Source organism: Sinocyclocheilus grahami, unplaced genomic scaffold, assembly GCF_001515645.1.
Source record: "Sinocyclocheilus grahami isolate Dianchi unplaced genomic scaffold, SAMN03320097.WGS_v1.1 scaffold68.1, whole genome shotgun sequence".
NCBI lineage: Eukaryota > Metazoa > Chordata > Actinopteri > Cypriniformes > Cyprinidae > Sinocyclocheilus > Sinocyclocheilus grahami.
Window position 1 is genome coordinate 436315 of NW_015505247.1, and position 14835 is coordinate 451149.

A 14835-nucleotide genomic window follows, 5' to 3' on the forward strand; every position below is an offset into this window, starting at 1 on the left:
CTCTCATGTTGTCTCACATGGCATGCACACACACACCTCATCTGCTGACCTTGATACTGTATGTGACCCATTTGAAAATCATGAAGATGCATGGATGTAATTTCTTTCAGTTATTCTGCCTAATTTTTCAGTGTTGGCATTTATTGGCAGATTATGTCTTTTGGGTCACTTTTAGGTAATATGGTAAAAATGTAACATGATATTTTTCTTTTTGTGTAATTCATTAACTGAGGCCAAAGTCTTTGCATTTAAAATTACTTGAAGAAAAGGACAGAGGAAAACTTTTGATATAAATAGCAAGGATGAATGATGTAAATCTAAAATTTCCAACCAAATCAGACCTATTCATAATATAAATCGGTATTATTGGCTTAGAATAGTAAATTGAGATAAGGAGATAACAGTTTTGAACACCTGTTTACAGGTGTGTGTGTGTGTGTGTGTATTGGGATAAGGGGCTTTCATCTCTGTATGAGTGTTCTCTTTTTGTTCTCTGAATGAGAGTTCTCTTTCACTATTAATGAACAAATCAAGCAAATTAACTTTGAGCCCAAATCCTCTTAAAGACGATGGCTGGCCAGGATGGTCTCTATGCCTCATGTCCTATCCTTTAAAGAAACAATACAGTCAAGTTATACATTTAATATTTACACAAAGTCAGCACAGTTGATGTCTGCCTTGTTTGTATGATTAGTATCTTTGACAGAATCAATAGCACTCTCCAAAAAATATATATATATTTATTTAATTTTTTTTTATATAATTGTATCTTGGTTAGTCCATCTCATTTGTTCATCCTTCCTGCTTGTTTCCATGTTTGCCACAAAAGCATTTCATTTTCAAGGTCAAGTCAAAGAATTAAGCCTTATTTGAGTTTTCTTTCTTTTCTTTTTTTCCATTAATTAATATATCAGATATTACTTTAAACACACAGTACGATAAATGACTGAATTATGTATCAACTTAGTCTCAGCCTCAGACGTCACACCCACGGACCGCTGGCTAAACGTCTGATGCATATGGCACACAAAAGTGGAAACACTTCAGGAGTTTCGAAGTCGTCATCAGATTGGTTGAATTATACAGGATTTCCGGGAGACGTGTGTGTCGCGTTCTTTAACGTTCCGCCTGGAAACAAAGATGCCGTGACACCAAACCCCTTCATGAAAGAAGAAAGCCATCGTGTTTACAGCTGTGACAACTTGTGATTATCAGGATCAACTGGATTTTCAATGTAAAAATGTAAAGTTCGCGGCATAGAATCTTTAAAATACGAGTTTTATACTGTTATTGTGGCGACATTTCCACGCCCCGAAACGTGACGATGAACGAAACGAACTGTGATTGTTTGTTTGACATGTCGGTCAAACGGCCTCATGGACGGGCCTTGGTCAGTGAAAACTGCCATGGATTCCAGACCTTCAGCCGTCAGTCTGAAGGTCTGATTATGCGAGACTAGTATCAATTCCTCTCAAAAGTCTTGATTGCATTATTGAGTATGTTTTTGAATATTTGAGTGTAAACGCAGCCTAAATTATGAGAATTTTTTTTATTTTTGGGTGAACAACTTTTAACTTGGGAGATTTGCCGCATTAGAAGACTGTCTAACATTACATAACATTTTGTCTTAAGATTTTCAAAAACTTCTTGTAATTACACTATTCAAATGCTTTATATTTCGACATACTGATATTGTCACCTGGTGGCCGAGGTTAGTACTGCATGCTAATTATTCGAGTGCATATGTTGCCACTAGAATTTTTAATGGAGAAGGCAAAAATAAGACAAAAAAAAGTGCAGATGCCATTTTTCAAGAAAATTCATAAATTTTTAATAATGTGAGTTTGCAATTTAAGTGTTCAAATAGTTGTGTCTTGAACGGTAAGGTGAATATTAAGGTGCCTTACACTAGTAACTCATTTGTGTGAAGGTTACACCAGGCTCAGTGTGTGCAGTGTTTGGACTGGGTGCAGTAGGTCTGGCTGCAGTCATGGGCTGTAAAAACGCTGGAGCCTCTCGCATCTTTGCTGTGGATATTAATGAGCAGAAGTTTGAGAAGGCAAAGGTCTTTGGTGCCACTGATTTTCTGGATCCGAAGGCATATAATAAACCCATCTCTGAAGTACTGGCAGAAATGACCAATGGAGGAGTGGATTTCTCACTTGAGTCTCACTTTAACTCATTTAAAAGCTTTCAGTACTTGAATTTTTTGTGTGTGTGAATTTAATATGTTTTTGACCTCAGAAAACTGCACTGGAGTCCTGTGTAAAAGGTTGGGGTATGAGTATTTTGGTTGGCTATACTGATGTAGACTTTTCAGCACGACAAATTCAACTCATATCTGGGAAAACCTGGAAGGGAACCCTATTAGGAGGTAAACCAGCTGTCAGTTAATGCTTTCTATGGCTTTGAGAGCACATGCCTGTGCATGTATTCATTTCCATTTATGTGAAAAAGGTGGTTAGTGACTACATGACTGGCAAAATAAAGCTCGACTACTTTATAACCCACAAAATGGACCTGGAGCAGACCAATGATGCTATCAACCTCATGAAGACTGGACAATGGTACATTTCTCACTTTTTTACCTCAGGTTAAACCCCTTATCTTACAGCATTCGATGCATACTGAATATATCCAATCATTTAATCTCCACTCAACTTCTACGCCACAGTTTGAGACAATCGGATGGGAACAGATTGCTCAGACTTACCGCAGACACACTCAAAACTACTTTAAAGCACTGTAACTATTTCTGAAAGGTGTAGAAAGAACTGAAGTGATGGAACGAATCTTATGCCTGGCTAAAAAGTGAATTATGTTTCATCAAAAACAAACAAGAATTCAATACAGATGAATCTCTTGGATGATCTTTTCAGTTGCTTTCATAAGTCACTGCTGAAATTTCTTTCATTTGTGATGATTATCTGATGTTTGGCATTTGTTGTAAATTACAAAAATTAAAAAAAAAAATTTTTTTAAATCACAAAAAATAAAAGGAGAAAATATACTTTAATTCAGCTTGAATACTGAAACTGATTTCATGAGATGCTTCAAACAGACAAAGAGGCCTGCAACTGCTTTTTGCATTGCTCTTTAAGTGGCATTAAACAACCAAAGACAAACAAAAATCATCTTTTCATTGACTAAGGATGACTGCAGTGAAAGGACACTAGGTGTTCATAGACAGTCACTCAAACAAGACACTGGAAGAAGTTCATGAAAAACATTTATACAATGTTCAATAACGTTACGAGGCACTCTTTTAGCTATAAAGAGTTTTCATATATCAATCAAGATTTGGAGCGACTCCAGTGTTTTATCACATCCACTCGTTGCATCTCAAACCCCAACAATGGCTAACAAAAACACGGTACACTGCAACGAGCCAGGCAGACAAACACACTGAAGCAGACTGAGAAAGCAAACCTCACACAGTCAGCGCGCTCTCTCTCAAACACACAGGTGCACACACGCAAAACCACTCACACAGATACCTTTGCCATGTAGACAGAGTGTGGCGGCACTGTAACCAGGTTAAAGGCCAGTGCCTTTGAATGTACTCAGATCCAAGCTGATTAATGTGACTGTCAGGTGACACATTCAGAAGTTAATAATTCTCCACCTCCTGCCCAAATCCATTGTCACGGCCACGTGGCCAATCGTCTCCTGCCCAACAGAGAACCACTGTGTGATTGGCTGATTGGTGATATGGGGCGGAGCTGTTGTTTCCTCCACTGCAGAATAGGGCTCGTATGACCCCACCATCCTACATTTGGGACAAGAAGTGAGCACGGCCATTATCCTCAAGGCGACGTGTGAGGATTTCACAGCCTGTCTCCGTCACGAGGAGCGTGTGCTCAAACTGTGCCGAGCGTTTACCGTCACGAGTGACTGCAGTCCAACCATCTGGCCACGTCTCATCTTGCCAGCCACCTGCACAGAGCAAAGACTCTTAAATATTCAATTGATTACAATATTTAATCATCAAATCTCACATTTGTATAGTTAACAGTATATGTTAAAAGAAGAAAACTTGCATGTGCAATTGTCAGGTCGAGCAGTTTGTGCGCATGATACACAGGAACACTGAGCATAAAAAAAAAAAAGTAAAGTTTTGTTTTACACTACTTTTCAAATGTTTGGGGTTTGAAAAATATTTTTTTCATAAGTCTCTTATGCTCACCAAGACTGCATTTATTTGAACAGGAATACAGTAAAATCAGTAATATTGCAAAATATTTTTTACAATAGAAAAACTGTTTTCTATTTGAATATATTTTAAAATGTAATTTATTCATTTGAAGGCAAAGCTGCATTTTCAGCATCATTACTCCAGTCTTCAGTGTCACATGATCCTTCAGAAATCATTCTAATGTGCTGATTTGCTGCTCAAGCACATTTCTTCTTATCAATTTTGAAAACAGTTTAATTGATTAATTTGAGCACCAAATGGCTTAATATTTTTGGGAAACCATAAGATATTCTCTTTTCAGGACTCTTCAACAAATAGAAGGTTCAAAAGAACAGTATTTATTACAAAGGTATATCTTTTGTAACATACATGCCTCTCACTTCTGATCGATTTAATAATTATAATAATTTATGCATTTAGCAGACGCTTTTATCCAAAGCGACTTGCAGTGCATTCAGGCTATACATTTTTTACCAGTATGCGTGTTCCCTGGGAATTGAACCCACGACATTTTGCGCTGCTGAGCCACAGGAACACTATGTCACAATTTAATACATACTTGCTGGATAAAAGTATTAATTATTTACAAAATCAAAATCTTACTGACCCTAAAGCTTTGAAGGGTAGAGTAAATGAACAAAACAATTGCATGTTTGAATGCGTTAATTTTGACAGCCCTATTTTTAAAAATTACTTTCTTATATATATATATATATATATAAAATTCTAAACAATAAGTGCACAATTAAGATTTAAGGAAATTGTTTTGTGAGTTGTCTTCTACCTTCGCAGATCATGGGCTCAATAGTGAACACATGGCCAGGTTTCATCACTCCTACTGCTTTATTCTCTGTAAAGACATATAAAACAAGGACAGTACAAGCTTTAAGTGTACAAGCTTTCTGCAGGTTCAATTACATCTCAGTGCTCAATGCTTGTATCATTCAGACGGTGTCTTTTTGACAAGATGTTACTCACTGGCATAGTGCGGTACGTTTGGTGCCGTGTGGAACAGTTTGTGAATGCCGTGGCCACAATAGCTCCGTACCACAGAGAAACTGCTTGCCTGCGCGTGTTTCTGGATGATGTTTCCCAGCTCACGATAACGGATACCAGGCTTCACTAGACACAAGACAGAAACAACCTTCTTCAGGTCACAACAAAGATATCCCTCTGTACAAGTCTGCCCTCTAAAGATCATTAGTGTACATCACACAAATACACTGTACACTACATAAATAGCCCAACAAAAATGAATCAAACTCAAATCACATGGAGTCTGTTGAATGGTTTAGTTGTTTGCATGTGCTTTCATACTCACCAGAGTCGATGGCTTGCATTAGACATTCATAAGTGGTCTGAACCAATCTCTTGGCTCCCTCATCTACTTCACCCACGAAAAAGGTTTCATTCAGATCCCCATGGTAACCATTGTGGTAAACTGTTATGTCGACTACAGGGGGAAAAAAATTACATATGATTAGCCAAGTGAACATGTAACATTTAGTGCAATTTTCCTTAAGTCTGAAGATTATTTCTGCATATGTTACTCAGAACTCTGTAGAAAACTACACAAACCGACACAAAATATGATTATGCTTTCAGCTACTATTATGAGAAAATTACTCGTCATTTAACAGAAACCCATTGCACAGACTTTCACAATCTGTGCAAAAGCAAAAAAAAAAAAAAAAGGCTGCAGATTCCATCTGGCTCTGGATCTTGCCTTCAGTATAAGGTCTGTTTAGTGTAAATTTGGCATTAAATGTAAATAGAAGTAGTTCTCAGTTTATTGTTGCTGTAGCCTATGATATTTAAATTAAGGTGGCCATTGACCAATGACAAAACATGTAGCAAGGAATAAAGAGATCTACATGTCACTGGTCATTTGTTTCTTTTGCTTATCTATTATGACAGTAACAAGAATAAACAGCTTTAATAATATGGCATTTTGACAATGGGACCTAAACTGAGCAGAAGGAAAAAAACATCAGTCTGGACAGAGTTCTGCAAGAACAAGCCAATGCATTCACAGAAATGTGAACATGTGGAAAAATCAGTCTCACACAAATCTAAAATGTCCAGTGACTGTCTATCTGACATCTGGACTGACTGAAATATGAAATATAATGTCAATATAGAGGGAGTGTGTTATTCTATAACAGCCCTCTTGAGGGCAAAAACCAGATATCCCATAAAAGTCTTGCAAGGAAGATGCATTCATATACTACTGTATGCTGATACATACTATTCAGTATGTCCTCATCCTGGAGGGGACGGCGGTCAGGTATCCCATGACAGATGACTTCATTGACAGAGGTGCAGCAGGACTTGGGAAAGTTGTAGTAGTTCAGAGGTGAGGGATAGCAGTTCCTCGCTGTACATGCCTTAACCAACAAGTATGGACAAATCGTTTGCCATTAGCATCAACATTCATACAGGCTGTCCTGCTCAAATGACAATGACAGTAGAATTTTAAAAAATTCCAAGCGTTTATTATATATACACACACAGTCAAAAAATAGTCATCAAAAATTGTCCAAATTATAAAAATTTTTCCCAGAAGTAAAACTAGAAAACATTATTCCAACTTGAACCATGACCTTTACAGCAGTGGCTCTCAACCAGAAGCCCACAAGGAGGCCTTGGCAAACTTCCAAAGGAGAACCCCAAAATGTCTTAAAGGGGTTATATGATGCTTTTTTAAAGATCATTATTTTGTGTATTTGGTGTAACAGAATATGTTGACACGCTTTAATGTTCAAAAAACATAATTTTTCAAATACTGTACATTATTATAAGTCCAATATGCCCCGCCTCTCTCAAACGCTTTGTTTTCTACAAAGTCCCTCCTTCCGACAAGTGCAGTCTGCTCTGATTGGCCAGCTGACCCAGTGCATTGTGATTGGCGAACACCGCAAGCACTCGTCAGAAATGTAACGCCCCCGAGCATAATCGCGAGCTTCAGCTTTCAAAATAAATGTAAAAACAGAGCCCGAAAGGGGAACAGAGTCGCGTGACAGACACAGTGATGAATGTGTTTGCAGCACACGCAGTTAAGACAGCTGACTCCACTGTGATGTCTCTCGCTCTCGAGCACTCGCACACACACACGATGCGCAAAACTCCGCATTTGAACAGTCAATAGCAAATACTTAAACTAATAACAAAACAGTAGCTGATTCAGAAGCGCCAGATTGTCATAGCAAAGTCAGAATTACCTCCTCTCCTAGGTTCACGAAACGGTCGTCCATAAAATGCATTGCTGTTCTGTTGTAAGTAATCTTAAAGATTCCTAAATGCATCTACTTCTGGAAGGCCAAATAAAGTGCTTTTGCTTTCGCACTGAAACACACAGCGTCTCCCTGACATGCCGTTTCAACACTAACTGCGGTTACTGAAACCACGCCTTCTTTCTTTGCGTGCACATTTGTGTGGCATTATGCAAATATTTCCACACAGTGAGGTAGATTATGTGGGGGCGTGTTAGAACGAGCCATTTTAGGGGGGCGTGGCAGAGTCTTAACTTTGATAAAGAATATCTCTTTGGTTTTGAGACTTTAGTCTTTGCAACTTCAGGGATCTTATCTATGCACAATCAGCTCGTAACACTCCAAAGAGAAAGGAAAACTTGAAATCGCATCATATGTCCCCTTTAAAATTATTTCAATTTAGTTACATTAACAAAGTTAATTAAAGTGCTAAAAAAATGCTACAACAAAGATGTAAAAAATTAAACTAGGAACATATTATTGAATTATTTCCTTTTTATTATAACAAAAGTACCAGATGTATAGCTTAAATAGGAGGGACTCTTGGACAAAGTGGGCCTTGGAGTCAAAAAGGTTGAGAACCACTGATTTAGAGCAAATAAAAAAAGATTTTTTTTTCATCTGAATGCATAAGCAATTTCACATTTCCCTTAGATAATCTGTATTTAAACACTCTGCACTGATCAGACTACTACTTTGCAATATTTAGATTAGAAAAAGAAAAAAGGCTGTGAAAGTTTACCAAATGCACTGCATGGTCGATCTCTTCCGTCGTCACTCCAGGTTTCACCATCAGGGCAGCAATGTCAAGGACTTCTCGAGCCAGCTAAACAAAACAAATATTGTCTTTATATTTAACAATTCAAATCTTTTTTGTGTGTCTTGTGATAGACTTGACAGGCTACCATCCCACTAGACAATTTTTCAGCATATTTGCATACATTGTGAATTTATCTAGTGTAATTAAGTGTTTTTCTGGGGTTCCCTTACACCTAACATTTAAATGACTACTTAAATTAGAAATTGATAGCAGAACAAACTGTGGCAGAACAATCAGTGTTCAAATCGAGGCAGAAAATGGCTCTCACAACACCCAAAACTTCAACTGTTACATTTCACAGTTATTATTCTTCATACAAAGTTATAATATGTTATGTTGGTTTACCTTGCACACAACTCTCATGCCCTCAATCTCTTCAGCATTGAGGATCTTAATCTGAGACGTCCCTTTCATGGTCTGCTCTGACTCTGACATTCCTGCAAGCAGTGATGAATTGGTGAGTAGTAAAATACACAGACACCCATCTACCCACAAAAGCATCTTACTATCACTCAAATATAAGGACTAGCTCTGCCTATTGACCTTTACCACAACAGAATCTCAACAGCACGGTTTCCAGTCAGCTAATAAAGACAACACACCCACTTCTTACAGATAACACACACACACACACACACGGTTGCTGATCCAGTGAGGTCTGGGACATGACAGTTTGGCAATGACGTAATCACGGACAGTTCCTGCTAGGGCTGGGCGATATATATATATATATATATCGTGTGACAGTGAAGACAGATTTGATATACCCTACCGGTCAGGTTTGCAAGAATTAAAAAAATTGTATGTTGTTGAAATAAGTCTCTTATCCTCATCATAAGAGACTAATTGTCTATTGTAATATATTATAAAATCTAACTTGTTCCTGTGATTGTAAGGCTGAATTTTTTAAGCTGTCATTACTCCAATGTCAATATATGATCCTTCAAAAATTATTTTAATATGCCAATTTGCTGCTCAAAAAATATTTCTTATCAATGTTGAAAACCGTTTTTTGTTGCTTAATGTTTAATGTGAAAACCATCATACACTACCAAGAAATGAATACTTTTAATACTTGAATTACAAGAAATTAATACTTTTATTATTCAGCAAGTAATCATTCATTTTGATCAAGAGACCTTTAAGCCATTTATATTCTTAAAGGGGTCATATGATGTTGCTAAACAGAACATTATTTGGTGTATTTGGTGTAATGAAATGTGTTTATGCGGTTTAAGGTTAAAAAAAACACATTATTTTCCACATACTGAACATTAATGTTTCTCCTCTATGCCCCCGCCTTTCTGAAACGCGTCGATTTGAAAAGCAAGGTGTGCTGTGATTGGCCAGCTATCCAGTGTATTATGATTGGCCGAATACCTCAAGCGTGTGACGGAAATGTTACGCCCCTTACCATATTGTGATGATACCCTGTCAGGCCGGAGCGACGATTCAAAAACATGAAAACCCATTATAAAAAGGCATTTGTTGCATCCAGTGGGGACAAAATTATGGATTATAATGACTTATACAGTCTTTTTACATGTTGCATTGCGCCGCGTAAACACAAAACCATGTCTGCATTTGTGATCGGAGAAATTACAAACAACAAGCCCTACTCTACACTGCCCAAAAAACTCGCTTTAAATATAAAAAATATAAACTCTTTAAATATAAAAAATGTGCTTACAGTCTGCGAGCCAGCATTGTAGTCTACTCTACCAGGATCAGGAAACAGTCCTCCATAAAATGTGCTGCACACATCTGAATATTTGGGTTGAAGGGTTCTGGAACAGTGTTGTAAATACAACTTAACCACTAAATTTCTAGTCGTGTCCATTTTTGGAAGGCCAAACAAAGTAGTTTCGCTTTCACAACGAAACCCAGCGTTACACACAGCAGCCTAGAGTGAGCGGAGGCCGGTGGGCTAGAATTAGCGGCTAGATTGAGTGGAGGCCGGTGTGCTAGAGTGAGCGGCTAGAGTGAGCGGAGGCCGGTGGGCTTGAGAACGGCGCGGTCGGCGGATTCGATTAAGGGTCGTCCGGAGGGGTTGCGGCAACCATGTGACGACCCCAGGCTGGACTCCGCTTCTTCCACGGTGAAAGCCGATCCGGTGATCCACAGCACAATGTTGATGTATTTCCTCAGCGACCAGCACGGATCAGCTCCAGGCATGACGAAGTCATATAGTCCTCTTTTGGAAGGCCAAACAAAGTAGCCTTCACACAGTGCCTTCATGACATGGTGGCAGCAACAACAATACTACAGCGAGAATAAAAGTTACGCCTTCTTTCTTTGCGTGAACATTTGGGCTGCGTTATGCAAATCTACCCAGATCGTGACGTAGATATGTGGGGGTGTGTTAGAACGAGCCGTTTTAAGTAAGCGTGGCTGACTCTGAACTTTTATAAAGAATATCTCTTTGGATTTGAGACTTTAGTCTTTGCAACTTTACAGATCTTCTTTATGCACCAAGAGCTTGTAACACTTCAAAGAGAAAGGAAAATGTGAAATAGCATCATAATGACCCCTTTAAAAAAGATTTATATTTCAAATAAATGCTGTTCTCTCGAACTTTGTAGTCAAATAATCTTAACAACTAAAACAAAAAAAGATCAGTTTCCATAAAATTATAAAGCTGCACAACTGTTATCAACATTGATAATAATAAATTGAGCACCAAATCAACATATTAGGATGATTTCTGAAGGGTCATGTGACACTGAAGACTGGAATAATAGCTGCTGAAAATTTAGCTTTGCCATCACAGGAATAAATTGTTTTAAAATATATAATAATAATTATAAAATTATTATTAAATATTATAAGAGAAAAGTTATTTTAAATTGTTATAATTTTTTACAATATTGCCATATTTTACTGTATTTAATAAATGTAGCCTTGGCAAGCATTCAAAAACATCCAAAAAATCTTGATTATACCAAACTTTTGACTGGTAGTGTACCATTTGCACCATTATAGATACATTTGCATTGCTATCAACTGGCACAACTGCTTTATTTACACGCAACAAAGGAATTCAGAGTGAAGGAAAAGACAGAGCAAGATGTGCAAAATATATATATAAAACTAACAGCCCAGAGTTTAAACGCTCACCCATTTTTTTATTGAATTCCCAACAAAATCTATAGATACAAATACAACAATATCGCCCACCTCTAGCCCCAGCTGATTAACTACATCAGCCATGCAGAAACAGACAGAGCCATGCTACACAGACACACTCATTCACAAAAATACAGTCACACACCCAATGTGGAGCAAACTGCTCCCTGTAACATGGTTAAAACAAGAGGACAACACACATGGGAAGCGGCGGGACTTCGTACCTGCCAACAACCCAACCTCTGCAGCTGCAGAGAGCGAGAGAAGAGCTTCAGACACACACAGCAGCAGCCCACCCCCCAAACACACACAGAGGTAAATGGAAACGTGTATAAGGTGACTTCAGGACCATCACACACACGCTCTCACAAAGAAGTCCTAAAGATAGGCACACACTCCTGAGTCCTGACCTAACCACTGGATGCTTTTGAAGACATTAGGCTTTTTCAATAGTATAGTATATATTTATTTAATGCCATGTCAGCATCTAAGGCTATTTTCATGGCAAAAACTATTTAAAAAATACAAGTATAACAAATACAATAAAAACCAGCATACAAACAAACACAAGGTATAATACACAAGAGTTTTTACATTAACATATGATAAAAATTCTAAAACTTTTTTCTGGCTTTTTCAATACATCACTTTTCTACTGTGTGAAAGCCGGGGCCCGGAGACTCAAAGGGTCGTCCGGAGGGGTTGCGGCAACCATGTGACGACCCCAGGCTGGACTCCGCTTCTTCCACGGTGAAAGCCGATCCGGTGATCCACAGCACAATGTTGATGTATTTCCTCAGCGACCAGCACGGATCAGCTCCAGGCATGACGAAGCCATATAGTCCTCTTTTGGAAGGCCAAACAAAGTAGTTTCGCTTTCACAACGAAACACACAGTGCCTTCACGACATGGTGGCGGCAACAACAATACTACAGCGAGAATAAAAGTTACGCCTTCTTTCTTTGCGTGAACATTTGGGCTGCGTTATGCAAATCTACCCAGATCGTGACGTAGATATGTGGGGGTGTGTTAGAACGAGCCGTTTTAAGTAAGCGTGGCTGACTCTGAACTTTTATAAAGAATATCTCTTTGGATTTGAGACTTTAGTCTTTGCAACTTTACAGATCTTCTTTATGCACCAAGAGCTTGTAACACTCCAAAGAGAAAGGAAAATTTGAAATAGCATCATAATGACCCCTTTAAAAAAGATTTATATTTCAAATAAATGCTGTTCTCTCGAACTTTGTAGTCAAATAATCTTAACAACTAAAACAAAAAAAGATCAGTTTCCATAAAATTATAAAGCTGCACAACTGTTATCAACATTGATAATAATAAATTGAGCACCAAATCAACATATTAGGATGATTTCTGAAGGGTCATGTGACACTGAAGACTGGAATAATAGCTGCTGAAAATTTAGCTTTGCCATCACAGGAATAAATTGTTTTAAAATATATAATAATAATTATAAAATTATTATTAAATATTATAAGAGAAAAGTTTTTAAATTGTTATAATTTTTTACAATATTGCCATATTTTACTGTATTTAATAAATGTAGCCTTGGCAAGCATTCAAAAACATCCAAAAAATCTTGATTATACCAAACTTTTGACTGGTAGTGTACCATTTGCACCATTATAGCCGGATATGATGGCATTAATATGCAAGACATGATTTGTATACCACATACAAAATATAAATGCAGAAGTGAATATTACTCAACACTGAGACTGAATAAAACACACATACTTGCTTTTTTGTGGAGCAGTTTGTGGGTGGCCCAGCTGCCTTTGAAACATTCCTGAAAACATAAAAAAAACCCTCAAATTACGCAAACAACTCACTTCTCAAAGAGCCAATAAAATGTAATGCCTGTTAGTTAAGGCATTTATATGTTAATGTACGAAACTACACTACAGTTCAAATGTTTTTTGAATGAAAATATTACTTTGATACAACAAGGATGCATTCAATTGAGACAAGACAATATTTACATTAATAATGTTACAAAAGATTTATATTTAAAATAAACGCTGTCCTTTTGAACTTTCTATTCATCAAACAAGCCTGAAAAGATAGTTTCCACACAAAATATTAAGCAGCACAACCATTTTTAACATTATTTTTTTGGAGCAGCACATCAGCACGTGAGAATGATTTCTGAAGGATCGTGTGAACCTGAAGACTGCTTTGCAATCACAAAAATAAATTACATTTGAACATATATTAAAAGAGAAAAGTTATTTTTAATTATAATAAGACATCATTAATAATATTACTGTTTATGGTATTTGGATCGAATAAATGCAGCCTTCGTGAGCATAAGTCTCACCAAGTCTTTTTCAAAAACATTAAAAAGTCTTACCAACCCCAAATATTTGAACGTTGTGTATATTTTAGCATTTACTTAAAATTAATTTTAATACTTTAAATTCATAATTCATTAAGACTCTGTTCCAAGAAACAGATAAAACATTGATGACAAGTGACGATCTTGCATCGAATGAAAATATTCCACTTAATAATAAATAAGCAATAAATCAAGGTTCACAACCGTGATGTAATCTAAAGGCTATTGGCTATTTTATAAAAAAAGAAAAACCTTTTGGTATCTCCTGCTCCAACTTCCTATTTGAATAAGGAGTACATAAACATAGTTGATTGACGCGTATACTTCAGCACAATTAGAAAGAAAGTATGATGAAAATTTCCCATATAATACATCACAAACCTCTGTACCATTTTATAATATCACACGGAGAGTTCGCTCAAAAATAAAAACTCATGCATGACTTACTTTCTTCTGTGGAACATACAAGAGGATATTCTCAAGAATGTCAGGGTCCGAACTACATCAAACACAATTGACTAACAGTATAAGAAAATAAAAACACAGAAGCGAAATTCATACAGGTTTAGAATTACATGAGGGTGAGTTACAGCGGCTCATCTAATAAGGGTGAACTTTTGAATCAGATGGAATTGGTGGAATGTCAAATCAGATATTTTGTCCTTGGCAGCACCCAGTCATCATATCAGCCTCTCAACTCAGCAAGCAGGACAGCAGATCTGCCCAGCCACAGGTGCTACAGTCCAAGCAGTTGTCTCAAAACGTAACGTGCCTGTCTACTTAAACAGCATATTTTGAGCATAGGCCTTTAAACACTGGTATGACGTAGGGATGGGCAATACCCCTTATTTTGTTTTCGATACGATACCGATATTTTTCAAGGCAGTATCGTCGATATCGATACCGATTCGATACTTCTGCACTAAACTTTTAAATTATGAAATTGATTACATTATTAAATTACTAAGAGTAAAATTGGTAATGAAAACCACTTGACTTTGTTTAAAACGCATTTTAACTCGTTGAATCCCACATTTTTCCCAGACATGAAAACATCCAAATGATG

At 37.2% G+C, this 14835-nt stretch overlaps 1 long non-coding RNA gene and 1 pseudogene across 1 annotated transcript; one reads left to right on the forward strand and one right to left on the reverse strand.

Moving 5' to 3' along the window:
* The first annotated feature begins 2184 nt into the window (after positions 1–2184).
* On the forward strand, positions 2185–2877 carry LOC107585238 (uncharacterized). Its single transcript, XR_001609220.1, has 3 exons — positions 2185–2374; positions 2466–2567; positions 2615–2877. It is a non-coding gene; the product is annotated as an uncharacterized lncRNA (long non-coding RNA).
* Positions 2878–3008: 131 nt separating this feature from the next.
* Positions 3009–14835, reverse strand: part of LOC107585237 (methionine aminopeptidase 1-like) — a 15457-nt pseudogene continuing 3630 nt past the window's right edge.